Source organism: Bos javanicus, chromosome 28 (genome assembly GCF_032452875.1).
Source record: "Bos javanicus breed banteng chromosome 28, ARS-OSU_banteng_1.0, whole genome shotgun sequence".
Lineage (NCBI taxonomy): Eukaryota > Metazoa > Chordata > Mammalia > Artiodactyla > Bovidae > Bos > Bos javanicus.
The window spans coordinates 36,298,500-36,325,376 of record NC_083895.1 but is presented as its reverse complement, the minus strand read 5'-3'; the positions used below and the strand labels follow the sequence as shown (position 1 = coordinate 36,325,376).

At 55.3% G+C, this 26,877-nt stretch overlaps 1 protein-coding gene across 6 annotated transcripts in view; it reads right to left on the bottom strand.

Moving 5' to 3' along the window:
• ZMIZ1 (zinc finger MIZ-type containing 1) overlaps positions 1 to 26,877 on the bottom strand; it is a 150,682-nt gene that overhangs the window by 59,309 nt on the left and 64,496 nt on the right. The window contains exon 1 of one of the 6 annotated variants that reach the window (XM_061405452.1): positions 10,018 to 12,154. The exons of 4 other annotated variants lie outside the window; for them this stretch is intronic. The gene's annotated coding sequence lies outside the window, so the exon portion shown is untranslated. Of the gene's footprint in view, positions 1 to 9,942; positions 12,155 to 26,877 lie in introns of those variants that run through there. One more of the 6 variants, XM_061405451.1, reaches the window with a different exon arrangement.

Here is a 26,877-nt window from a genome sequence, read left to right as displayed (position 1 = left end):
AAACTTGAATGAGCTATAGCCATGAACTGGAGGGGCTTCCCCCGTGGCTCAGTGGCAAAGAATCTGCCTGCCAACGCAGGGGAGGTGGGTTCGATCCTTGAGTTTAGGGAAGATCCCCTGGAGCAGGAAACTGCAACCCACTCTAATATTCTTGCCTGGAGAATTGCATGGACAGAGAAGCCTGGCAGGTTACAGTCCATGGGGTCACACAGAGTCAGACATGATTGAGCGCACATGCGCTTCATGAACTTGAAGAAACAAAACATTCCCGTGCAAACCTCACAGTGAACCCAGAGAGGGCACAGGCGTGCGCACACGTGTGGAGAGCATGAGTGCAGTGCCTTGGCAGGACGCCTGCTCCAGGACTCCTAGAAAGTAAGGGGGCCCACATTTTACAGAAGAGGCAACTCAGTGGCTAAGGGGAATCACAAGCTCCTGACCACCTGGGTAGGGTGCCAGCAAGGCTTCAGGTAACAGGTGTCTAAGGTCAGGGAGACATCTGGGGAACCCAGCCTGTGGGTGGCCAGATCCATCCCGGAAGCACCCCCACGTTCATCAGGAAGCCACAACCTGAGAGGAAACCTCCATGGCGGGGCTGTAACCCGAGGACAAAGATCTTATCCAGGTCATCAAACGTATTTCTCAGAGAAGGTATAACACCACACAAAGCTTTGAGAGGATTATCGGCCCCTGACACAACTGATGCTGGGAGGCTTAATTCCAGGGAGGTGGGTGGGCTGTGGGGACTGCTCCCAGGGTGCAGGGTGGGGTCAGGAGGGTGGATGGGTGGTGATGATCCCTCTCATGCTCAGTGGCGCCTTGGGGCAGGGGCATTCGGAGAGAGCGGAGGACCCATTTCTGTTTCAAGGATCAAAGTGGCCTGAACAGCAGGAGCCAGGGCCTGTGCTCAAAAAATGAAGCCACCGCTTGGTCCTTGCTCGCTTTCCTGTCCTGATGCTGACCTCTGAGCGCCCCGCTCCATGGGCGGGGCTGTCTCCCTGGGGCAGAAGTCATTAGAGACCCAGTGGTAAGGCTGCCCTGGGTCCAATAAGGTGGGGGGTGGGGGGTTTCCTCTGCTTTGGGTGCTACTGCCCTGAGACCCCTCAGGACAGTGGTGTCTGTCCTCCCCTGACCCAGGGCCTTCCAAAACTGCCCACGAACTTTGGGGACTTATGTTGGCGAATGAAAAGCAGATACATGTGAGGGCTTGAAGCCAGCAAACGGTGAGGGAGCCCTGTGCCGGGGACCAAGGAGAAGGTGGAGGGAAGGGTAGGGAAGCACATGGGCAGACTTGGGCTCTGATGGAGGATTACGAGGAGGGGAAGCAGGAGGGTGTGTCCCCAGAGGAACGGGCCCAGCAAAGCACAAGGAAACCCATGACGGAGCAGCAGGACAGCTGATGCCTACTCAGGGCTGAGCAGGTCCCGGTGCTGTGTTCCAAGCTGCAGCTAGAATATACTCTTTAATCTTTCCACGACCTGATGAGATGGGTGCTATTCCCCCATTTTACAGATGAGGAAACTGAGGCTTAGAGGGGGTTAGAGGACCTTGTGTGGAACAAACAGGAGAGAAGGGGAGAGATGCTGGTGAACAAGGATGTCAGGGCCGGGGTGCGGGGGGTAGCCTCTGAGGCGTGAGGGCCTCCAGTCCCTAATAGCGGGGAGCCATGGGAGGACCATGCCCTCTCCACCTGGAACTCCTCTCCATACCCACTTCTCTGGGAATACCCAGCCCTCACCTCCTCCAAAAATTCTCCCCAAGGAGACACATCCCTCAGAAGCCACGTGACCTGGCCCTGCAGCCCCAGGTGCATGAGGTCTGATCCCCAAGACTGTGGCTGCCTCAGACTCCGAGGCTGGGCCTGATGCTGTCCAGCCTTCCGGAGTCCAGCACCCAGCTGTTGTCAAGCCCTAAGGTGTGAGACAAATCAGCTCACTGGCTCCTGGGACCTCCCCCATCTCTGAGGATTTCTTTTCACTGAGTGTCCTTCCAGGAGCCCTCCGGACAGCTGGAAGCTGGGCCTGGACCTGCGGGCCTTATCCTGCCAGTCTGCCTCCGCCGGGCTGCTGGCCCCCGAGGCTGCCTCCACACAATGCGGCTCAGAGACCCTCTGCCTGGCAAATGCACTCCACACAGGCTGGGGGCTCACGGACCCCAACAAACTATCCATGGACCTCAGAAGGGAGGCATCCTTGGACAAGCCGCCTAGAGGGCTTCCAGAGTCCAAAATGTAGTGTACAGCTCCTTTCCCAAGAGAGACATGAAAGTGCGCACCTATGTTGGGCTCCCCCGCCCACCCTGCCCTTGCTCCAGGGCTAGGACACAGACAGCTGCCTGCAGGGCAGCCCGGGACTTCTCAGGACAGAACGAGTGCAGGCACACTGGCACCCCTGGGGCTCCCCTGTTCTTCGCAGGTTCCCGTTATAGCGGCCACACAGAAGAGGGGCAGGAGCCCTTGGACAGCCCGCCCTCTGCCCTGCACGGCTAGGTCTCGGGTCACAACACACAGTTTAAGGAGTGCCTTACAGACAAGGGAACTGAGGCCTGAGGTGTGGTGCGACCCAGGCTCTTGGGCTGGAGAACTCAAGAGAAACCCTAAGCCCAGTTCGTCTGGAAGCTGATCACACGCCTCGAGGGTATTAAGTCAAAACCTGATGGTAATGAGAGTTGCCACTCACTGAGCAATTATTATGTGCCAGACACTAACCGCCCGAAGCCCCTTCTCATCTACTCCCTGCCGCAACCCTGCGGGCACGGGCAGCTCAGTTTTATTAATTTAGGAGACAGAGACTTGGAGAAGTTAAGTGACTTGCCCAAAGTCACCCAGTAAATGACAGATGTGGGTTTCATAATTACTCCCCTGACGCTGTCTTGGGAAGGACGCTGGGAGGCCTCGCTGAAGAGCCTGGGGTGGAGGTGTGGTGAAACAGGGAAGTCCTGCAGGGCCCGGTGATTCACAGAAAGAACAGTGGGGAAAGTCCAGGGCCCTGTGCATGGAGGGAGGGCTGGCAGCTCCCAGCAGGAGGCAGGCTGAGGCCCTGGGACCCAGCATGGAGGGAGGGGCTGGCAGCTCCTAGCAGGAGGCAGGCAGAGACTGTGGGACCCAGCCTCCCTATAGATCTGCAGTGACAGAGCTACGAGGCCCCTTAGACACCCTCCATCACTGTCCAACAGAATCTTCTGTGATGATGGAAATGTTCAGCCACTGCTGCCCAATGTGGTAGCCACCAGCCCCATGGGGCTACTGAGAACTTAAATACGACTTGTGTGATTGAGGGGTCTGAATGCTGAATTTCAGTTAATTGTATCCAACGTACACTTAAATAGCCACCTGTGGCTAGTGGCCTTTCTATCAGACAGCAGGGTAAACCCAGTGATTCTTCATACAGGCGGGATCCCAGAGAAGGATGAGGGCTTCCGCACATCACAGGGTCACCTTGGGAAGCCAGAGCTGGCCTGAGAGCTTGGAACTCTCCTTTTTTTTCCTGGGTGACTGCCTTCGCTGTGACCCACCTAAGGCTGGGCTGGTCATTTAAGAGACATATATATGAGTACCCAGCACTGATACATGCATGGATGGCCTGTCTACAATGTACAAGCTAGTGGGGATGACGGTGGCTCCCCTGGTGGCTCCATGGGTAAAGAATCTGCCTGCAGTGCAGGAGACCTGGGTTTGATCCCTGGGTTGGGAAGATCCCCTGGAGAAGGAAATGGCAACCCACTTCAGTGTTCCTGCCTGGAAAATTCTACGGACAGAGAAGCCTGGCAGGACACAGTCCGTGAGGTCACAAAGTCGGACGTGACCAAGCAACAAATACACTTTCCAGTGCGGATGATACCTGGTGGAGCAGGGTCCAAGATGAAGAAAGAAATGAAATAAAGCACAGCAGACAGGTCCTGTGTGCGCTGGGGGCAGGGACTAGGGGAGGCTTGCTGGCTGGTGACACTCAGGGTGGGCCTGGAAGCGGCAGGGTGGAGAGGAGACGGTAGAAGGAAGGGCTCTCCCCTGGGCTTTTCTGCCCTCCCCTCTGAAACGTGGCCCCCCATTTTCCACAGCCTCCCTCCCACACATAGGGTCTGAACCAGATGCTGCTAAGGCTTCCGTGCACAGCTACGAATCTGCTAAACAGATCATACTCTCGGGAGGTGGACCGGGTGCCTATAAATCACCAGCTGCCTCAGGCTCTGCCCGGAGAGGGCACTGAGAGGGTGTGAGGCCAAAATCCAGTTTAGAGGTTGTCCCCTGTCACCTGTCCCCTCCAGTCCCAGCCCCAGGGAACCGCCCACAGAGATTTAAACCCTCCCAGGGCGTGGCTGCAACCCCCGAGGACTAGGGGCAGATTCCACAAACAAGGTTCTCTTTTTTTTTCCACGAAAGAGCAGAGGGGAGGCCTGGACAAGTTCCACCAAGTTCCCAGAGCTCCTCAGAAGAGCTGGCTGCCCTGGCCCCCTACCATGGGCGACCGCAGAACAGGAACCCTGCAACACGACAGGCTTTCCATTGCGTCAGCAGAGGCAGGGACATTCCCGCAGCAGAGCTCCGACCTCTCAGGGTTCTCCCACTTCCCTGCACAGATTCCTGCCTCAAGCCAGCAACATCCCTGTTCCCGGAAGCCCTTGGGAGCCCCACAGGTCTCCCTGGCTCCTCCCTGGCTCTCCCCTCCCCTGGGGATCAGACCTGTGCTCCTGGGATAAGATCTGTTTCAGCAATGACTCCACTTCCTGTACTCGTCTCTGTTGCTTCACCTGGAGGAACCACCTCCCTAGGTGTCCCAGCTGATATTCATTCCCTTTCTCACCCAAGACACCAAATTCTACCCATTTCCAAATTCAAGGACCGCCTGGGAAGTTTCAGGCTATCCCAGTCCCGAAGCCACCACTTTCCCTTCCTCCTTCTCCAGCTCCTGGAGCGTGGAACACAAGACTCTATTCATTCAGTTTTCCTCATCCCGGCATCTCTTACTATCACCTGCTGTACCATCAGATGCTGGGGGTAGGTAGCACCCACAGGCAGGACCAAGCCTTCATCACCCTCCTGTCCATTCTAGCTCAAGACTCCAGTAGTTTAACTCTTGGATTGGAGTCTACCATTTAGAGCTGAGACACAGGGCAATATTCTCAGTACAGAGATGAGAACACAGGCCCCCAGAGGGGTAGTGACTTGACAAAGGTCACACTAATTTGGCACCAGATCCTAGATGTTATCACTTGAACCCTAGGCCCTGGAGCCATGCTGCCACCAATGGTATGGGAATTATCTGAACCAAAGCCAAATCACAGAGGCTGGGATGTACCCCAGAGCTACCGAATCTTCAGGGCAACTGGGGAGTCGCAACTTCAGGGAATGTGGGTGTCCTGGCCAAAGTCCTGACCTTCATTCACCAAATATGCACGAAGAACTGACTTCAGCCCCAGTCCAGGAACTCGGAGGGCCTGCCTTTGCCCCAAGGGGTAGTCGGAGAACTAAAAATGATCTCGGGGCTCCAAGCAGGAATCTGTGCCATGTCTGGGGCTACTGGCTAGCCCAGCCTGATGCTCTGGGTGCCCAAGGCAGAGCCTGGCTGTCAGTCAGTTGTGAAGGGCACACAGCACATCAGATACGGGGGACCAAGAGCGTGTGAGCATCCCCAGGTGGCCCACCTCGGCTCCAGGGAAAGGTACAGCAAGCAGAGGCCCTGAACACCGCCCCCACCTCACTCAAGGGGACTGGGAACCTGGGGTTTTCCCCAGAGCTCCTCTCATCTCTCAAGCTCCCCTGGATGGGCCTTAAGGAGCCTCTTTTGGGTGTGCTGGGGTCCCTGGCAGAGGGCCAGCCCCTACTGAAACATCCTCCTTGAGTCAGCTCAGGCCCCAGGGGAGCCGGAGGCTACAGTGAGGCCTGCTGTTCACAGCAGGTGGACACCTCAGGATACCTCAGGACAAGGCCAGAGACAAAGTGATCTAACAGGGCTGGAGGAGGAAAGTGAAGCAAGGCACAGTGAAATCTCATATAAACTTCAAGTTCAAAATGGCAGACAGGGATCTGCAGTGGGCACGAGTGGGCATTAGCTCCACCACTAGCCTGCCCTGCCATGTGACCTGGGGGCAGGAAGTCCCTTTACCTCTCTGGCCCAGGAGCTCCTGGAGAGGCTGCAAATGCATGGAGGGTAGTGGCCTTGTTTTTCCCTGAGCAGGTTCCCTTGTGAGGCTGCTGCCTCTCTGTTGGGCCCTGGGAGAGTTTCCTCCTGCAGCTGAGGCTTCAGGGAAAGCGAAGGAAAGGGTGGCACCTCGAATGCCCCATGACATGAGAGGCAGCAGGCCCTGGCAGGATAGGAGCAAAGGGCATCCTGTGCCAGCCAGATGGCCCCCAATCCTTCTTCTTTGCAGCCCTGGCTGGGGCCTGCACATCTCCCTCTGGGGTGGAGCTAACAAACCTGGCCACAGGCCCGCTGATGGGGTCCTCCTCTGTGGAGAAGAGCCGCCTCTCCCTTGGGACCAAAGCCGCATCCATCAAGGTAAACACCTCCCTCGCCTGGAGAGCCTGTCTCCCTTTCCTTCCAGCTCTGCCAGCAGAGAACTCTCTGTTCCTGGGGACGCGAGGCTGAGCTGGCTCTCCCGCCCGATCGATGGATGACTTCACAAAGACTGACGCCTACCGGGCACCAAGACAGTCCTTGGGGAGATCTGAGGCTGCTCCCGGGACCATTGCCCACCCGTGACCCCTGGCTGACCTCTGCTGGGTGGGAGTGCTCTGGCGGAGGAGCTGGAGACCTGGGGCTCATGCCACTTACTAGGTGACCTTGGGCAGAACTGAATCTCGGCCTTCTCCCATGCTAAGTGGGAGCACCTGGCTTGTCTATACCCCCCTTGCTGGGAGGCCGTCGGAAAATGGAAGGTCCCTGCATCCTATGGACTCCTCCTGCACTGTCACACTGTCTAACATCCTTACCTCACGTCTGTCCTAAATCTCCATCCTTCCAGGCCAGAGATATCCAGTGGAGCTTTCGGCCCCAGTGGACATAGTCTATGATTTGACCTGCCCAGCCTGGTAGCCACTAGCCACATGTGGCTATTGACCATTTGAAACGTGGCTGGTGCAGATGAGAAACTAAGCTTGTAATTAAGTGTACAAACAGCCACATGTGGTTAGTAGCTACCATACTCCACAATGCGGTTCTAAACAGAGCTCTGCCATCCTTGTTCCCTGGGGTGTGACCCATAAAGCTCCCAGGTAGGGTTCTGGTTGAACAGCTGTGGGAGCTTTCAGTCTGATTGGCTAACAGCAGACCTGGAACTCATCTCAGAGTTCCCAGGGACTGAGCTTGGCCTGATGATTTAGTGCTCAGCCAACACTGACTTACAACCAGAAGCACGCTTTCAGGCTCTCCATCACCTCCCCACTCCAACAGAGGAAAGCAGCACACGACCAGCTCTCTGCTCATGCGCTCCCTCGGGAGTCAGAGCGCTCACCACCTGCCAGGCCCAGTGGCTGGCACCAGGCTATACTGTGATGAGTAACATACAGCTCCTTCCTGCCTTCAAGGAGCTCACAGTCAAGGCCACCCTCGGGTCACAGTTATGACTGGCTTCCTCTGTCCCCTACTGGGTGGTCTCAGGGACATCAGTTTTTCCATCTGAAATGGGGCTCCCGAGTCCCTGAGCACACAGGCTGCGGTGAGAACCAGTACGTGAGAGAGAGAGAACAAGAGGCAAAGGGGCTCTTGCTGAGAAGGTGGCTGTGCAGGGGAGCAGAGATGGCAGAGTGAAGCAAGTCTCAAACTCTGTGCAGGCTGCTGCTTCCGGTAAAGACCCAGATTCTCACCAAAGCATCACTGTTTGGTGGTTTCTCACTAAGGAAGTTCAGGGTAAAAATAGCTCAGGAGGGGACTTGAATCCTGCTAGCAGTGGGGGTAGTCACCGCCTGGTTCATACACACAAAAAAGGGGAACAAGCTTACTAGTAGCCACGTGGACTTCAAGGCTCACCTCCCTACACCCCCTGTCGTGGGATAGGGCTTTCTACTCTGCAGCAGATGGGAGATGACCTTCCAGCCCAGAGCCTCAGAACTGGAAGGGGCTGAGTCCCTATAAGCCATCTGGGGTCACCCTGATCTCAGGGAGCCATCACCCTGCCCACTCCAACTCCCTCCCCAATTGGATTTCTGGCCCACTCTCAAGGATGGGCCATTAAGAAGCTCTCTGGGGCCAACTCCTTGCCAGCTGCCTTACAAGACCTTCCTGTGGAAGGAGTTTCCAGCCATGCTTAGCAACCATCTGCCAGTCCAGCCTGATGGTCAAGGGTAGGGAACCTAGGTCTCCATCCTGAGAATGATGGTCTCCTGGAGCCCATAGGTGGTGCAAAGGGAGGGAAAGACAGGGAAAGACAGCCTGATCTCTCCTAGTACCACCCCAGCCAGCTTTCAGTTGGACTCAAGAACAGAGGCTTATCTAGTGCACCAGGCGCCAAGGTTTGTAAGATTTCCCCAACACCAAAACCACGTGCTCCCGACCACAGAGACAGACCTTCAGCCCAGGCAGTCCTCTGAGAAACCCTCTCTCCAAGGTCTTAAATGAGATCTTCACAGCCTGGTGTCAGGCACCACAGAAAGGCCCCTTCCTGCTCTCTGGTGCAGACCCATCTCTCTTCCTCCAGCCCGCCTCCCAGCAAACATTTGTCAGAAGTATGTTCTGCACCCACCACCTCTCGGAAGGGCACCCTGCAGCAATGGTGGCACCACCAGCGCCCATCGGGGTCTCTGGGCGCTGTCAGCATCAGGGCTGCATCCTGACAAAGGAGCAGCTTGAAGTTAAGGACCCTCGGCCACTGCCTCCGCGGAAGGCTTCCTGGCCCATTCAGATTTTTGCAATAGCAGCAGCCAATTGGGGACGCAGCCTTGTAAAATGTCTGCTGGAGAGCCAACACTTCACCTTCGAGAGTGGCGGGGGTGGTGGGAGGGGAAGCAACCTGGCCCCGGGCCCCAGAGAAAATAAGGGGCCCCTGTATGAGCGCACAAAACGGCCCGGTGCACGCCGGTGCCACTCTCGCCGCCAAGCCTCGGGCTGACACCATGCAGCACACGGCGCTACCCACAATGCACCGGCCCTTCTCTGTCACACACAGGCACGCACACTCACCCCCGCTCCCGGAGGGAGCCCGGCCCGACCCGCGGGCGCCCCGGCGCCGACCCTCCAGTCCCGCACTTACCTGGAAGTTGCACCGGCCGCGATCCCGCCCTGGCGCCCGCAGCGGGCTGGGCCCCGGCCGGGGGCGGCCGCAGCGAGCGACTCCGGGCAGGGTTCAGCCGGCGTGGAACAAAGGCTGCGTGCAGGCAGCGGGCGCCGCCTGCATCCCCGCTCCGCGCCGGGGCGGCGGCGGCGGCGCGGGGGCCCGGGCGGCTCCGGCGCCCGCTCGCTCCGAGCTGCCCGCTCCGAGGGCGCTCCGGCTCCCGCGCTCCCGCTCGCTGCTGCCCGCCACCGCCGCCGCCGTCCGGCTACCGCACCGCACACATCAATTATTCATCGCCCGTCTCCAGCTTCCCGGGCGAAGCCAATCACAGTCGGAGGCTCTGCTAATGGGGCCGCCGCCGCCGAGGAGGCAGCCAGCCGCGCGCCCGGGCGCAAGCGACAGCCCTCCGGGGACGGGGATGGGCCGGGGGCGCGCGGGGGCGGGGGCGCACAGGGCGCGCCGGCGAAACTTCCCACGGCCCGCGCCCTGCGCGGCGCTCCCGCACCCCGCCGGCGCGACCACCCACCCTGCTTGCGTCCGCGTGGGGCTGGGGGCTCCGGGGAGGCCGGGCGCGCCGCGGCTGGGGGAGGGGTGGGAGGAGGAGGAGCGCGGGAGAAAGATGAAAGGCTAGCAGACCTGCCTCGGCGTCTCCAGGGAACCCTGGCTCGCGCGCGCCCTCCCCGCCCCACTAGTCTCGCCGTCCGCACCCCCGCCCCGCAGCCCGCCGCCCGCACTCACTCGCGCGCGCAGACCGTCAGCCCAGCCACTTTGCTGCGAGGGAGCGCGAGCGAGTATGAATCTGAGGCAGCTCACATTTCAAACTTGCACGCAGGGGTGGTGCTGGTGCACGCCGCCGCTAAGCGAACGCACGACCCGACGAGCGGCGCTCCAGCCTCCGGGCGGGGGCGGCGACAGGCCCCCTTCCCTCCCCCGCCTAGGCAATTAATTGGAAGCAACACTTGTACGAGTGGGTCTCCCGGAACGCTGCCGCCCAAGGGGGCCGCCGGGAAGGCACAGCCGGTGGATGACTTCGGGTGTCTCCTGCCCCCCAGGAGAATCCTCCCAAGTGGTCTTGCTAATAAGGGTCCAAGGCCGGGTGGGGGCGGAGGAGGGAGCAGGCCTGGAGGCGGCCTCGGCCCCGCGGGAGGAGAGGGGGCGGGGCGGGACTGGGGCATCCGGATTGTGACCTGGTTTAAAGGATTTTCGGAACGGGCTAAGGGGCGGAGAAGGCAGGCGGTCTGGCATCTTCCCTGGCACAGAGGCCCCTGGCACCCCTGGGATTCCCCGAGGCAGGGTGAGCGGGCGCACGTACGCTCGAGCTGGCTGACTTAGGGGAGTCTCTGCGCCCTGGAACCAGCGGTAGGGAAGCCAGGGGTGGCGGCTGCGCGCGGCCCTGCCCCGCCCTGGGAGCTGCTGCCTTCTGACATTGCATCCTGTGGTGGCCGCGGCCTCTTCCTTCCAGCCTGTCTGTCGCAAGGGCTCCTGGCGCTGAGCTGAGCAGACACCCTTGGAAACCAAACCGCCGCCCTGCCACCCCAAAGGATTCTTCGCTCCTTCTTTCGTAGGCACTTCCCATCACCGCGATCCTCTTTGGGACAAACTTTATTTTAAGCCCCTTTCCCCCAGCCCCGCCCTCTCTCAGTGAAAGTTTCTTGAATGGCAACCTAACTGCCCAAACAATTAGGAAGGTAAGTGGGGCCCCATCTTTCACTCTAATGAAAGCCAGCCAGAATTGTCTTGAAAATCCCCTCTATATGAGACTTCCCTGTACTGCTCTCCTTGCGATCATGGGAAACTGACCAGGTCTGCTAGCCGTTGACTTAGCTTCTCCTGTTCTCCTTCCTTCATTCCCCATTACCAGCCCCCTATTTTCAGTCTGAGCTCTGGCTGGCCCGGAAACCTTCCCGTCTGTCCTACTGCCAGCCCTGGAAGTGCCTGAAACAAATCACTTATCTAGAAATTATGTTCTTGCTCCCTGTTTGACATAAATCGTTAGCAGGCTCTAATCCCACCCACTGCCACTTGAAATATCACTTTCAGAGATGGCATTTGGAAATGCAGTTGTCATGGGCTTTCCCTCTGAGGGGCTGGTTAAATGGATTAATTCATACTTCATAACTTGCTGCCTTTGGACAAGAGCTAGCTTCCTGCAAGAGAGATTAATTGGCATTACCTTCCTGCAGGGCCAACCCGGGGGCAGCCAGCATAAGGACTTTCCTGCTTTGTCCAAATTCCAGGCTTTGCTCAGTCTCCCATCCTCGGAGGAGCCTCCCCTCATCCTGAGTTACAATGGCTTCTTTAGGGACAGTCATTTATTCACCGAGACATCCATTGGAGGACCTGCCTTCCCAAGTAGCTACAGAGGGGTTTGAGAGCCCATGAGGGAAGAGCCTTGGGGCCAGTGAAGACCTTCCCATTCTTCTCTTTGGTTGGTCCAATTCGCTTTGCAGATCCCGTAGAACACAGACTCCTATCCAAATCCCAGTGCTCAGCAGTGACACCCAGAAGCAGAGGAGACACGACAGTTTGGTCCACTTTTCAGAAGAAAACATTGAAATGGATGTCTCTAAGACCCGTTTTTCTAACACAAATCTGGTTTTAATAGGATGTCAGGGCTCAAACCTCGATGATACAGAACCCAAGTCACCAAGACCTCAAATACCCGAAACACCCGTCTTCTGGATTCTTTCCCCCCAGAAGTTCTGTGCAATGATAGTTCACAATATTTGCCTGGTCCTTAGTGCCTTGGGAGCCACCAAGGACCCTAATGTTTGGAACTTCCGGATTCATTCTTGAAATACTCTGTATACATTGGTACCTGTGTGGCTCTAGGCACTGAATTCAGAAAAACCACTCCTGTAGGTTGAACCAGAATTTGGTCTGGAACGGAGCAGAGGAATACCTGAGAAATACAGACCTGTAGGCCCAGCCTGGGAATAGTAACAGTCCCACCCCTTCCCCTCCCCTATCTCTCCGCTCTCCCCAGAACCCATTCTTGAAGGAGCCCCAAGGTAGGGTGAGAGAAGAGTATTGATATGCTTATTTAAACTTCACAGGCCTGGGACCAACAGACTTTCCCCAGGTGAGAGGGGAAAAAAAAAAAAGGTAAATACTCTGCTAGCAGATTTATGTAATTAGGAAAACAAATTGTTTTCAACAATCCATTCACCAGCCCGCACAGAAGGCCTCCAGGCCAAAGCTAGGGTTTTCACATGCTAATTTCAAGACCTGCTTGGTCCCATTCCAGCCCCACTTGGTTAGCAAGCTCTTAATACTACAGCCCAGAGCCTAGAGAAACATGGATACTCCGACCAGTTCCTGCTTCAGAAAGGCATCCCCCTACTTATTCTACATTCCAACTCCACTTCTCTAACTTCCAAAGATTTTCTTAAAAGCCCAAGGTCCAAAGTGGCCTGCTCCACCCCCTGGGCGCCTGCCTTGATAAGGATCTACAGGAAAGAGGCAGCAGACAAAGGCGCTCTCCACCTCTGCACGCAGTCACTGGCGAGCTCTCCGAGTGACCTCGGCGAGGGGGGCACAGCCTGGGGGAATGACTTGGGAGGCAGAAGAAAGGAAGAAGAAAGGGAGAGCTGCGGCCCCAGCGCCATGGCTCCTTGATGAATGCCCGGGAGCGCTTGGGAAGCCCGATTCGGGGATCAATAGCTGGTGGCTTTTCTTGTGGGTGTTTGAACTCCTCCTGCCGTGGGCCCTGGCGAGGAGGAGCCGCCAATAAATCACAGCACTGCAGCCGGGAAGGCAGCCGTGGCTTGCACTGGAGGGCGGGGGAGGGAGGGTGTTTCACCCATCTGGGGAGCCTGTCGTGTGGAGCTCACCTCCACAGGACCACCCAGGCCACGGAGGGTGACTCTATGGTGGAGTCTGGCGTGTGGGAGGAGCTTCTTCCAGGCCTCCTGAGCTCACCTCTAGAGGGATGGGCTCCTGGATCCTGTTCCAGCCCAGGCCAATGAGTATGAAAGAGCAAAGCCACTGGATGTAGGTCCCCCGTGAGTGGAGAAGTGGTTCCCAGGCCCAAGGCAGGGTCACCTCCTCTGCAAGGCTTTGCGGGGGGAGGTGGAGGTGGCTAGGGACATACAAAGCCCCAGTTCCCTCCAACTGAGACTGAGAAGCAGAACAATGAACCCCAGAGTCACCCCGAGCCAGGTCTTCCTCAGGCAGGGCTTGCTGATTCAGCAGGTTTCAACAAGGATCCCAGTGACTCAAGGATGTCATCCATGCAGGCTCTAGCACTCAGCTGCTGCTGCTGCTGCTGCTAAGTCACTTCAGTCGTGTCTGACTCTTCGCGACCCCATGGACTGCAGCCTTACAGGCTCCTCCGTCCGTGGGATTTTCCAGGCAAGAGTACTGGAGTGGGTTGCCATTGCCTTCTCTGCCAGCACTCAGCAAGGAGAGTGAAATAGACAAGGAGGCCCCGTGTGGTGTCCATGGGAGTGTGGTCGGCATGAGCTCAGGCCTTGGGAGCTGCTTGGCCATCTGTCTCCACACAACTGGGCCTTCTCGGGGTGCTTGGAGGGGCGTGTGGGGCATGGAGTGGGTTCAGAAAAGGCACACACACATATGGGGGATAACTGGCCATGGGGCATTTGTCTCACTGCCAGCTCAGTTGCCCCAGGAAGACTCAAGCAGCTGCACTGGGCGTGAGTTGATTCAGGCACTCTGCCTTCAGGGACCTTCTCCTGGGGCTTCTGCCCACCTCTGAGGGGTCAAGACACAAACTTCCGTGTCCTTCACTAAACCTGTTACCTCTGCCTCTTTCCCTCCCTCCTTCACCCTGGGCAGCCTCCTTGATTCTGCACATACAATCTCAAAGAAGGAAGGCCCAGCTGAGGTTCGGCTCCCAGCCAGCCAATGCAGGAATCTCAGCCAGCCCTGGGGCCCCTACCCACACACAGGGACAGCGGGAGGGCACAATCCCACTGGGGACACCCAGCTGAGAGTTCCAAGCTGGCTCCAGGCCTCTCCTCTGTCCACAGTCATACAGAGCTCGTGATGTCAGAGTGTCTGCCAGTGCCAGGCACAGTTCTAGGCACTTTCCAAGTATCAACATGCCATCCTCACCCAAAGCCTCTCTGATGAAGTATGATTAATTCCGCACTGCAGAGGAGAACAGTGAGGCACAGAGAGGGTTAGACAACTGGCAGAAGGATTTAAACTAACCGGCCATCTGGCTATAAAGTCTGCACCAGTAACCTTCAGATTGTATTCCCAAGATGGGACTCCAGAGAGTGATCATCAAAGTCACACAGTGAGTTAGAACTGTGATAAGAGTCGTGTCTCCCTGACTCATATTCTTTCCAGCACACCATATTACATATAAGGAAATGTCTACTTTCTTTGTATTTCTTTTTTCCTGTTTAGCCTCTGTGCGATTTAACCATCCACCCTGCATTCTGGCTTGTCCAGGGCTCCACCTGAAGGGGGGATGGGGGTGACAGTGGAGAATGAGACTTCCCTGGCTCTGAACTTCCTGTCACTGCTCCCCACCCTTCCTGGAGGTATCCCACAGTGGGGCCCTCATCCCCCACTAAGGCTGCATTCCCAGCAGTCTGTATTTGGCATCAACCCAAATCTTACAATCATTTCATTAAGAAAACAAAACCAACCCCTGCCCCACACTCGATGGGCACCTCTGAGAAGCCCCACAGTCGTGAGGTTATCGGGGATCCAGGAAAGCCTCCTGCCAGACTGGAGAAGGAGAGAGGACGGGGGTGGGAACCCAGAAACCAGGCCTGAAACGGGCCCTCAGGTGGCTTCTGCCTTTAAGAGCTGCTGCCTGCCCCTCCACCCACGCAGCTGGGAAGGCAGCCACACCCAGGCTGTCTGCCCATGTCACGGGGATGTCCACAGCCTCTCAGCTACACAGAGAGGTCGGAGGGATTTCAGCAAAGACGGGAAGGCACTGACCATGTCTTTGCTAGCTGAGGAGTTGTGGAGGGAGGAGATGTGCCCGGATTTGGAGGCCAAGGCTTAGGAAACAAGCACTGACTAGCTGATGGCCTTGGACAAGTCACTTTGGCTTCCTTGAACCTCTACCTCCTCCTTTGTAAAATAGAAGCGAGGCCAGCAAATACCAGGTGCCGGGGAGGACCAAAGAGATACAGCGATCATTCTCAAGAGGCTGAGAGGCCACAGGGTTGTGGGTCCCCACATCTCCAAAAGATGCTGAAGTGCTAACCCCCAGTTCCTGTGAATATGACCTTTTCTGGAAACAGGACAACAGATGATCGAGTTAAAATGAGTTCATTAGGGTGGACCCTAACGTCATAGGGCTTCCCAGGTGGCTCAGTGGTAAAGAGTCCGTCTGCCAATGAAGGAGATGTGGGTTCGATCCCTGGGTTGGGAAGATCCCCTAGAGAAGGAAATGGCAACCCATTCCAGTATTCTTGCCTGGAAAATTCCATAGACAGAGGAGTCTGGCGGGCTACAGTCCATGGGGTCGCAGAGTCAGACACGACTGAGTGACCAAACAGCAGCAGCAGCTAACCCCATATGGCTGGTGTTTTGATAAAAAGTAGAAATTTGGACACAGAGACAGACATGCACCCAGGGAAAGTGCTGTGTGAGGATTGGAGTTCCGCTCTCAGGAGCCGGGAAACTACCAGAGGCCCAGAGAGGAGCCTGGCAGAGGTCCTTCCCTCGTGCCTTCTGCGGGAACACAGCCCTGCCACCACGACATGTGGGTCTCAGACTTCTGGCCTCCAGAGCCGCGAGACAACAACCCTTGTTGTTTAGGCTGCTCCTGGGCTACTTTGTTATGGCGTCTCCACAACCTGATACGCGTGGCGACGCTGCCGAAACCCAAGTTCACAGCTCATCATTCCTCTGCTTAAACCGCTCCGGCTCAGTCAGTGGCAAAATTCCACGTCTTTATGGGGCCCCACAGGACTCTGACTGACCGGGTCCCTGTCGCCTCCCGACCTCATTTCCTTCCAGTCTCCCGGACTTCAGGCTTCACACACCCCCAGCACTCTTTTCCAGGTGGCCAGACTCACTTCCCGCCTCCCGCAGGCCTCCACCCAGGGGACACCCGAATCTCAGGAAGCCTTGCTCAGCCACTCTGCTCAAAGCTGCAGGCCCTCCTCATTGGCTACCGCTCCTCCCTGACTTAGGGTCTTCCTTGATTGATGATCAATTATTCCAATTATTTCTCTTGGTACCCCTGTCTCCCTTGGTAGAAGTCAAGCTCCCTGCCAACGGCAACTTTTGTCTGTTTTGTACATGTTTTATTGATAGGATCTAAACTATGCCAAGCAGATGCTTGATATCTGCTGCGTGAATGAAGCACAGACCAGCAACCTGAATGAATAAAAGAATGAGGGAATGAACGAGTGAACAGTAGGGTCTGTGGTGCCCTGCTTCTGCCCTCTGATGCTGCTCAGAGACTGGGTCCCTGACGTACTGTCTGCCAGAACGTGGGATGTTCTCAGTGGAAGCTGCCTGTGCAGACAGGAAGCTCAGGTCAGCAAAGGGGCTGCCAGAGGTGGTGAGGAGCTCACCACCCAGGCCCCTAATGAATCTCTTCCCATTGATTTTTGGAGTCGCCTTTGAAGGGATGGGATGGCCAAGGCAGCTCGAATGTCCATGCCTCAGCACTCCTGGGGTTTTATTGCTTCTCCGGGGGGGCTTCCGGACAGCCCCCCAGTTGGACTGACATGAACTCTCTGCAGTTGGAAAGGCAATTTCCCTTCCTTCTGTAGCTGTTGGTCTCTCTGCATGCCTGGCTGGGCGACACACCTCCCTGTCTGGGCTGGGGCAGCCAACTTCACTCCTGATGCTCCCCAGACAAAGACTCGTGCAGGCACCAGGAGGGTGCTGTCCTCCACTCTGTGGAGGAAAAAATGGAGCTGGGATGGGGGAAGGATTTCAGTCCGGACACTCTGACTCAAGGCTGCGGCGGGTGGGGGCCGGCAAGGCTGAATCAGGCTGCCCCAACAACCACTTGACTCCAGGGTGCCAGGAAACCTGCACAGCCTGTTACATGCAGCGCCCTTCCCTGCAGAGCCTCTGCTTGCGTGTTTGGAACCACCAACTCACTTAGCACTGGAGTAAAGAGAGCCTAGTCTTAATTTTCAGATGAGGAAACTGAGGCTCAGAGAGGGACCAGGGCTTCCTCCAGTCACACAGCCAGTTAGTGGTAGAGATAAGACTAAATCCAGGGCTTCTGGCTTATTCCAGAGCCCCAAGCCATCTTACCATGTTGTGTTTCCACCAACGGTAATGTCAAGGGTGTGTTCTGCAAATTGTAAAGTCCTAGACACATGAGGACTCACCATTCTAAAGGGCTCTTGGCCATGCACTGTCTCCTTCTATGAGCTGGGATTCAGATGGGGATGGCCTGCCCCACTCTGTTCTTCCCCCTCCTCACAGGGAGGTTGGGGACCAGACCCTGGACCTTTGTCCTTTCCTCATCCACAGTGGGGGGGGGGGTCATGTGCACCAGGAAGATAGATGTGGGCATCAAAAGAAGATAGGCTTGGGCTCAGAAGAAGGAAGGAGCTCCTGACAGAGTTACCCATGGTGGCAGTGAACACCTTGTCATCCAAGGTGTGAGGATGGAGAGGGGATTCCCGCAATGGTAGGCTTATGTTTCTGAGGCCCTCTTGGTTCTGTGGTGCTGTGATAGGTAAGAAGAGAGGAGGGTGCTTGAGAAGCATGCCCAAGCACCTCAGTGCATCTTGGGCAGCAGTACAGCAGTTTTATGAACTTCCTAAGCCCATTAAAGCTCACCAGAAACCCTGCGTCCTCTGGTGTTCTGCCCACCGCCTCTCCTGACAGTCCCGTGGGAGAGAACACCCTGCAGGCACCTGCTCCTTTCAGCCCCATGCCCCTGCTCACGGCAGCCCCGGGGATCCAGTGACTTCCCACACTCATGCAGTGTGGTCCCCAGGTGTCCCCCACCCCCGGGGCCTCTGGACGTGAGCAGACAGGCCACACAGGAACGTCTGGGGGAAATCCAAAGTGGCCGCCAGGGCAAGGCAAGGAGTGGGAGGCCTGATGTTGAAATCAGGATCCGCAGAGCTGAGCTCAGCAGGCGAGAACAGCACACCCCTCAGCCAGAAGCCAAGTCCCACACTGAGACAGATGCTGCCTGGGAGAGGGGCTTGGGGGTTTGCTGTGTGACCAAGGGCAGGTCAGTATGTCTCTCCGGGCCACAGCTTCTCCACCCAGTGAAGACATCTAGTGCAAATGCAGGACATTTCTGCTGGGGGCACTTGTCTCCCCAGTTCTGGCTGGGAAGGCCTCAAGAAGTGGCACTATTGATCTGACCCCCACTGATTTCCTGTAAAGGATGGAGCAGGCCAAGCAAGATGCTTACGATATAGTCTGCCCTCCATAACCATGGACGCTGCGTCTGTGGATTCAAGCAGTCGTGGATCAAGAACATTTTGAAAAAACTTTTTTTTCAAAAAGTTCCAAAAGGCAAAACTTGAACTCACTACATGTTGGCAACGATTAACATAGTATTTACATTGTATTTATAATGATTTACTTAGCTTTTGCATTGTACTAGGATTTATAAGTAATCTAGAGATGATTCCAAGTAAATATAAGCACATCAGTTTTGGTAGACTGTGAGTTCCATGAGGACAGAAATCTTGTGTTTTGATCACTGCTGAATCCCTAGTGGCTCATACTTGGAACACAGTAGGTGCTTAACAAGCATTTGTTGAATAATGGTTATTCATCAAGTTATTATCCCATGGAAGTTAGATTTCAGCTATTCTTTAATTTCTTTTTAATTTTCTGCATGCCATAATTGTTCTGCAAGGAGTTTGCTAAGAGAAATAAACACCCCCATACAACCACTCTCATTTTAGAATTAAGTGAATTCAAAGTTAAGACTTTGCCCACCCTGAAAAGCATTGTGCGTCATCTTCAGAAGCAATAACTCGTGAGGCAATCATAGAACAACTGTGTGTGCACGCTCAGGCGTGGCTGACTCTTTTGCGACACCACAGACTGCAGTCCGCCGGGAATCTCTGTCCATGGGCTTCACCAGGCAAGAATACCAGAGTGGGTTGTCATTTTTTCCTCCAAAGGATCTTTCTGACCCAGGGATCCAACCGGTCTCTCCTGCATTGGCAGGCGGATTCTTTTACCACTGAGCCACCATATCACCAAATGAGCTTCCCAGGGCCAACCTGTAGGCAGCCAGGGTGGGCATATCTGGAAAGTCCCCATCCATCCCTTTCTTTCTGCATATATCACAATTTCACCTCCATAGTTTCTTGACTGGGAGAACAGCCTCCAACCTGGTTTCCTGCCTCTGGTCTAGGTCCCTTCTCTACCCTGGGCTTTCTCAAAAGCAAATATGATCACATCACTCTGTCTGAAACCTTCCCTGGCTCCCCAGGGCTGTCAGGATCAAGTTCAAATTCAAGCGCCTTAGATTGGCACTCAAGGCCCTTACGCATGGTCTCTGAGAGCACCTGTGTGCTAGCCTCAACCAGGGTTGCCCCTGTCTGGATGCCTCCAGCAGGTGCCTCGAAGACATTTACAAACCCTGGTTCATCCAACTTTACTGGAGGTGTGTTCTCTCTCTGAATTCATATGCCAATCAAAGTGTTGAATAGTGGCTGGTACCAGTATGTAGCTGGGAGGAGAAACTGCCACAAGTCCAAGGATGGCAGGGAATCTAAATCTTGACGTGGGGGGTCTTGTCCAGGAGGAGAGGAGCCAGGACCCCTGTGATGAATTTGAGGTGTGGGACAAGCCATGGGCCCTCAGCTTGGGTTGGGGCTGTCGAGGAGGAAAAAAATCAGCCCTGAGGTTTGGGGCTAAGCAGCTGAGCCTCTTCCCTGGCTCAGTTTCCACATCTGGGGTGCAGGCAGTAGTTTGGGATGCATGGTAGGAAAGCCCAACTCTGGGAGCAGGACTCCAGCTGTCCCTTCCCCCATCCCAGCAAAGGGAGCCCAAGCCCCCCTTGGGCCTCAGACAGACCTGGGAGCGTGGTGTGTAATTGAATTTGGCCTCATTACCTAATTGTGAGGAGGAACAATCAGTACCAACAGAAGCCTCAAGTGTCGGGGGTGGTTGGAAGCCAGGAGCCAAGAGGCAGCCTCCAGCTTCCCTAGGCATTTAGGGGGGCAGTGCCAGCACCCGCACCTTCATATCCTTTAAGCGCTCAGTTGCCTGGAACCCTGGGAAGCTGGGGGCAACAGTTCTCATTCTACAGGTGAGGAAACTGAGGCTCAGAGAGAAGCATCTTGCACAAAGTCAGAAAAAACAGAAAGAACAGGTGAAGCCACATTCCTTCTGCACCCAGGGCCTTTGCACATGCTGTTTCCTCTACCTGAAATGCCTTTCTCTGTCTTTCTCTTTGGGCAGACTTTCTCCTGGGAGCCTTTCTGTGAGAATCATTTCCTTGAGAAAGCTTTCTCTAAGCTCCGAGGCTCAGTCCCCCTGCCCCCCTCGGCTCCTATAGAGCCGGTCATAACGATTATATCATCACTGGAGGGCGTTTATCCCAAGTTTGTCCTCTCTATCAAGCCCTGAGCTCCTAGAAGGTAAGGATTGCACTGGGCTCACTCACGTGATCCAGGCATTCAGCATAGGTCCAGGACGCAGGGGTGCTCCATGCTTGTTTGCTGAACGAATGGATGAACGGCCTCTGAATTCTGGGTTTTTTTTTCTATATGCAGTCTATTGGTTTCTTGCCATCACTGGCCTGGGCCTTGGGAATGGGGGCCTCATCTGTAAGGAGTGCTGTGCCTGGGGGTATGACCAGGGCCCTGCGGAGTCACGGGGAAGCACAGAGAAGCCACTCTGTGGGGCCCTGGGCTGGGCGCTTCAGATGTGACATCCCACCACTGGGAGATGGGCGATGAAGGGACCGGCCCAGGGTCGCCCAGCCTGCAAGTAGCTAGAACGGGAATCTAGGATTGCCTGAGTCTGGGACCTGGCCTTACCACCCCTCACCACGCTCTTATCAAATGACATACTGAATGGACAAGGCTCACTGACAGAGGGACATGCAATTTAATCCAAAGAAAATCATGTGAAAAGCGGAATTTCAGGTCTTGTGAAACAAGGCAGGAGACAGACTATTAGATTCCTCCACAAAGGCAGCTGCCCAGTGAGCTAATCCCCGTGCAGCCCTACTCTCCAGGTGCATCCAGGCTTCCATTCATCCAGGCTCGGGGTTGTCAAGCCTCCTTCCTTTTTCTATAAGGCGGTCTGACCTGGTACCCAAGTGTGCAGGAGCGGGACTGCCTGGGTCTAATTCTAGCCCTGCCACTTGCTAATTGTGTGGCCTTGAGCAAGTAATTAACCTGAGTCTCCGTTTCTTCTCAATATTTTTATAAAGATGAAAGGAGAGGAAGTCTGTGCAGTATTTTGCCTAGCGTCTGGAACATGGTAAGAACTCAATAAAACTTCACTTAATTGATTCATAGTAGTAGTAAAATAATGGTAGCACTAGTAGCAATCGGCTAGTGTGAGTAATAGCAATAGCAGTAAGAGTAGCTGTCCTGGGAGTAACAGTGCTCCTGCTAGTAATGGGAAGAGTATCTATGTTAAGCACTGTATCAGGCTAGGGCTTCCCTGGTGGCTCACTGGTAAAGAATCCGCCTGACTATGCAGGAGACGTGGGTTCAGTTCCTACGTTGGGAAGATCTGTTGGAGAAGGGAATAGCAACCCACTCCAGTATTCTTGCCTGGGAAATCCCACAGACAGAGGAGCCTGGTGGGCTACAGTCCATGGGGTCACAAAAGAGTCAGACACGACTGACCAACTAAACAACAACAGCTGTTATCAGGCGGATCGTGCCCCTGGCACCATGAGGGATGCTGGGGACATTGCCCCATCTCTGTGCCAGTCTCCCCTCAGATAAAAATAGGCCAGGTGATTCGGGAAGGCCCTCTGCAGTCTGACAATCACATCCAACAGTATCAGTGGCAATTAAATCGATACTACTACAGATACTATTTATCCTTATTATACACCCACTGTCCTCCACAAGGGCACTGTCCTCCTGCTTCCCCCTTTCTCTCCAGGACACAGTATCCTCCTCCCCAACCCAGCCTTCTTCCTCCCACAGCTCATTTTTTGGGAGAGGGTACTCTCCACCCACCTGTCTTGCTGCGCTATGTATGGCAAATGGATACTGAGTCTTCACCACGCGCAAGGCACAGCTTCCGCCACATCATCTACTAATTCTCAACACCCCAGACACCACAGACAACTGGGAGGGAGGTATGGCTATCATCCCGTTTCCTGGTACTACTGCTAAGGCTCAGAGAGGTTATGTCAGTTACCCGAAGTCACACAGCTTGAAAGCAGGGAACAAGATGCAAACCCAGGGTGGCCTGCGTCCACAGCTAGACAAGCCACATGGGTTATTTCTACCCTTCAGAGGTCCTGTTGCCCCACTCCACCCCGTTCAGGTGCTCCTCACTGTCAGCCCTCCCCTGCGGACATAGCATGAGGTCTCTTTCTGTACTCAATGACGATGACATAGTGCCATAGACTCCACAGACAGGCCCCCCTTCTTGGCAGCCACGAATCAATCTATCCCCACTTGGTCCTGAATGATCTAAGTTCCAAGCCCCCATTGGCCACCTGAGAGCCAGCCCTCAGGCCCAGCTAGACTGGCCAGCGCTGGGTCTTAAATAGGAGATGCATGACAACGTTAAAGCCTCAGGAGATCTGTCATGGAATCGGAAGCCCTGGCAGTTGTGGGTATGTGTCTCACGCGGCCTCAGGTGGCCCCCCATGCCGTGGCTGCCCACTGGTGGTGCTGGGCTCTCTGATCCCCAAGTCACCCTGTATTTCCTGATGCCATCGCTCTTGACATCACCTCCTGCCCTGTGGACATGTGGATCTTCCAAGCTGAGGAAGCCCTTCTGTACCAGGAGGAGGCCTGGGACCTGAACTCAGACATCTAGCCTTGGCCAGACTGGGGCACCAGCAGCGCTTGGGAGGGAACAGACCCCATGGAAGGGGCCACCTCTCCGCTCTCTGTCCTCTCTCTCTAGAGGGGCGGTGCCCTTCTCCTCGGTTGTCTTTCCCCCTCACAGTTCTCTCTCTGTTTGGGGTGAGAGGAAAGAACCAGATGCAGAAGCCCTGTCCCAGGAGGTAGGCTAGTCTCTCCCCAGAGATGCTGAGGCGCGGCTCACAGTCACACACGGGGCGGGCGGCTCACCACACTTGCCAGCACTCGGCTCCCCCATGGAGCTCGATGGCAAACAATTTCCCGCCGTCTGTGCCTGGGGAGGGCGAGCTCCCATTTTCTCTCTTCCTGGCCCTGTCTGCACAGACGTGGGCCCTTCACACGCACGCGGCCCCTTGCCTCCCGGCCTCCCGGCAGACGCTTAATTGGGCGGCAGTGATTCTAAACATCTGGGCGGCACATCTGAGAGTGGGCTCGGGACCACACGGAGCCTGGAGGAAATGGGAAAACATGCAATTATGTCACTTCCTCGGCTGAGGGTACTCAGGAGGGGGACAGCGCCAGACAGCAGCAGGCATTTATTTCTGGGGGTGCGTCCCAGGGCTGGGCAGTCTGGGGGTGGACTGGGTGGTGACCCCAAGGACAGTGAACCTGAGGATGGAGCAAGAGGCTGCAGGTGACACCTCGGCAGAGCTGAACTGCAGCCAGCGGTACCAATGGTGCATGGAGCTGTGGTCCCAAGGGGAAAGGAAAGACAAAGGAAATGAAGGCGAGAGGAAAGGAGAGGGGAGGACCTGCGGGGGAGAGAGAAGAAACGAGAGGGCAGGAAGGGGGAAGGAGAGAGGGAGGGGGCGTGAAGTGGGGGGCAACATGGGCAGAAGGAAAGAGAAAAAGAGAAGGAGCCAGAAGGACAGAGATGGAGGATTATTTTATTGTATTCATCACAGAGAGAGCGATTGCATTCTTCCAGGCGATGGAGCTGCTCCTGACAGCCCACCAGGAGAGCGGGGGTCCCCCTTCACCGCCCCGAGAGGATGCATGGTGGATACAGGCCCAGTTCTGATCTCAGCTCGCCTACTCCCCAGCTCTGTGAACCTAGGCGTGGCCTTCACTCTTCTGAGCCTCAGTTTTCCCCATCTGTAAAAGGGGACAGAGCTCTCCCTCATGGGCTGTTGGAAAAGTCAAAGCTCTCACTTGTGTGAAGTGCTGGCAGAGTCCGGGGTGTCCCTGAACTGTTCCTGATTTTTCTAGCAGCTCTGGGTTGGGAGAGCTTGCTGCTGGAAGTGGCTGGCCCCAGGGGATTCTGCATACCACCCCTCCTCCCCTTCAGCTTCTCCCTTGGCTGAAGTGGGTCTGTTGACATTGTGTTTTTTCTTAAGCTGTCCGGGTCTGTGAGCTTCTCACAGATATAGACAATCTTGATCTTCCCTGGTGTCTCAGATGGTAAAGCGTCTGCCTACAATGCAGGAGACCTGGGTTCAATCCCTGGGTCGGGAAGATCTCCTGAAGAAGGAAATGGCAACCCACTCCAGGATTCTTGCCTGGAAAATCCCATGGACGGAGGAACCTGGTTAGGCTACAGCCCATGGGGTCGCAGAGTCGGACACGACTGAGCGACTTCACTCACTCAAGGTTACCTGAGTGCCATTCATGAAGTCTGCATATAATAGTTGCCCATGCACGTCTGTGGAAGGGGTGAATTAGTTTATCCTTTGCACCCAAGTTTCTGCTGTTATTATAATTATGTGCCTGTTTCAAAGGCAGGCTCCAAATTTTTCCCCGCTAGTAATTCCTGTTTCCTGCCAGAGACAATAGTGGCTTTTCATCCCAAACAGGTGAGACTGGGTCTTTTGGAATTCCCTACAGGAGTCCAGCCCCAGGCAGCGTTTTCCACCTGGCCAGCCTCAACAAGCCAGAAAATGTGCGGAGGAATATAATGAAGCATCTGTTAATAGCTCCTCAAGGAAAGTCATTGGCTAGAGTTCCCAAGCTCTGGAGTCGGTTTCTCTGTGCACCAGGAATAGCAAGGGCAGGCAGTGACTGAGGCAGCGAGGATTCCTTCCAGCCACCTGCCTGGCCACCACCCTGTCCCCAGTGAGAGGAATTACCACCTTGCAGAGCTTCCACTGCAGAACACAAACACCTGGTTGCCTGGGCAGCACCTTGCCAGGGCGACGTGATCCAGATGGTCCCTTGAGAGGCAGCTGGGTTGCCAAGGAAACAGAATTGCTGCCGCTCCAGCCAGGAGACCCGGATTCTGGATCTTTTGGACCCCAAGCTTAGAAAAGTGAAGTGATTTGCATAAACTCACGCAGCAAGTAGGTTTTAGAGACTGTACTGTAATGCAGGATGTAATAATCAAAATGGTTATGTACGAAGCCCTTCTGAGATGCCAGCTTGAGTTAAGTACTTTGTACTTATCGCTTTGTGAGAGACTGGGAGATATAGCTGGGGTCACATGTAGCACGGAAGTGATGGAGCTGAGCTGAGCCCAGGTCAGCTTGATGCTTAAACCTGAGCTTGGACCCCTGTCCCACACTGCCCTGCCTGTGGCTTCTAGATCTTTTTCTCTGCTTGTCCTGAGACCAGTGCTGTTCCAGCAGCTGGCTGGACCTGACTCAAGGGCCACTGAAAGTGTGGAGACCAGGCTGGGAACCTGCAGGCTAAGACTACAGTTTCCAGGGCCTGGTTCCTCCTAAGCCCTTGCTCTGCTGTGCACGTGACTTGGGTAGCTTATGAGGGGCAAGAGGATGGGGGTCTGTTGACCAGGGTCAGATTGCCCCGGGGACAGGCCGAGCATGACACTCACAATGAGCCTGATCCATGAGAGAGAAGGTACAGCAGCCATGGAGGAACAGAAGAAGGACTGAGGCTTGGAGGTGGGGCAGGCTGGTCTACATCATCAACCTGATTCTCTTGCTTGTTTTCATCTTTTCTTTAGTCTCAACCGTCCAAATATCTATCTGGTGAGTGCCATCTATCCACTCATTCCTCGCCTTGTTACACAAAAGGATTTGGGCAAGTGAATAAATTTCTTTGTCTATCAGTTTTCTGATCTGTAAAATGGGTTGGTTTGTCATGAGAATCAGTGCTGATGTTCATAAAATACCCAGCATAGAGCCTGGCATGAAACAAGAGCTCTATAAGTAGTAGTAGCGAAAATGTTAGTCCTTCAGTCATGTCTGACTCTTTGCGACTCCATGGACTGTAGCCTGTCAGGCTCCTCTGTCCATGGAATTCTCCAGGCAAGAATACTGGAGTGGGTAGACAGCCATTCCCTTGTCCAGGGTATCCTCCTGAGCCAGGGATCGAACCTAGGTCTCCCGTATTGCAGGTGGGTTTTTTACCATCTGAGCCACCAGGGAAACGGTATTTTATTTTTTAATTTGAATTTTATTTTTTTGTGGGGCCATGCCGCACAGCATATAGGATCTTAGTTCCCCGACCAGGGATCGAACCCTTATTCCCTGCAGTGGAAATGCCAGGTCCTAACCATTGGGCCATTATGGTCCTTTAAATGTCACTTTCTCTCGAAAGACTTTTGAGAAGGGTTGCTGGGAAACTTGGAGAGACAGAGGCCCTCAAACCTCCCAGGCCAAGGCACAGACAGGGTGCTGCTGGCCCTACCTAGGCCGCCTCAGCCAGCTCTCTACTCTCCACTCAGCAGGCTGTCTACCTCCCTGACTGGAGCCCAGCCTCCTCTTCTGGGGGAAAAGAAGATGCCGTCTTAACCCCATGTGATCCTCTGTTGTCTTGGAGACAG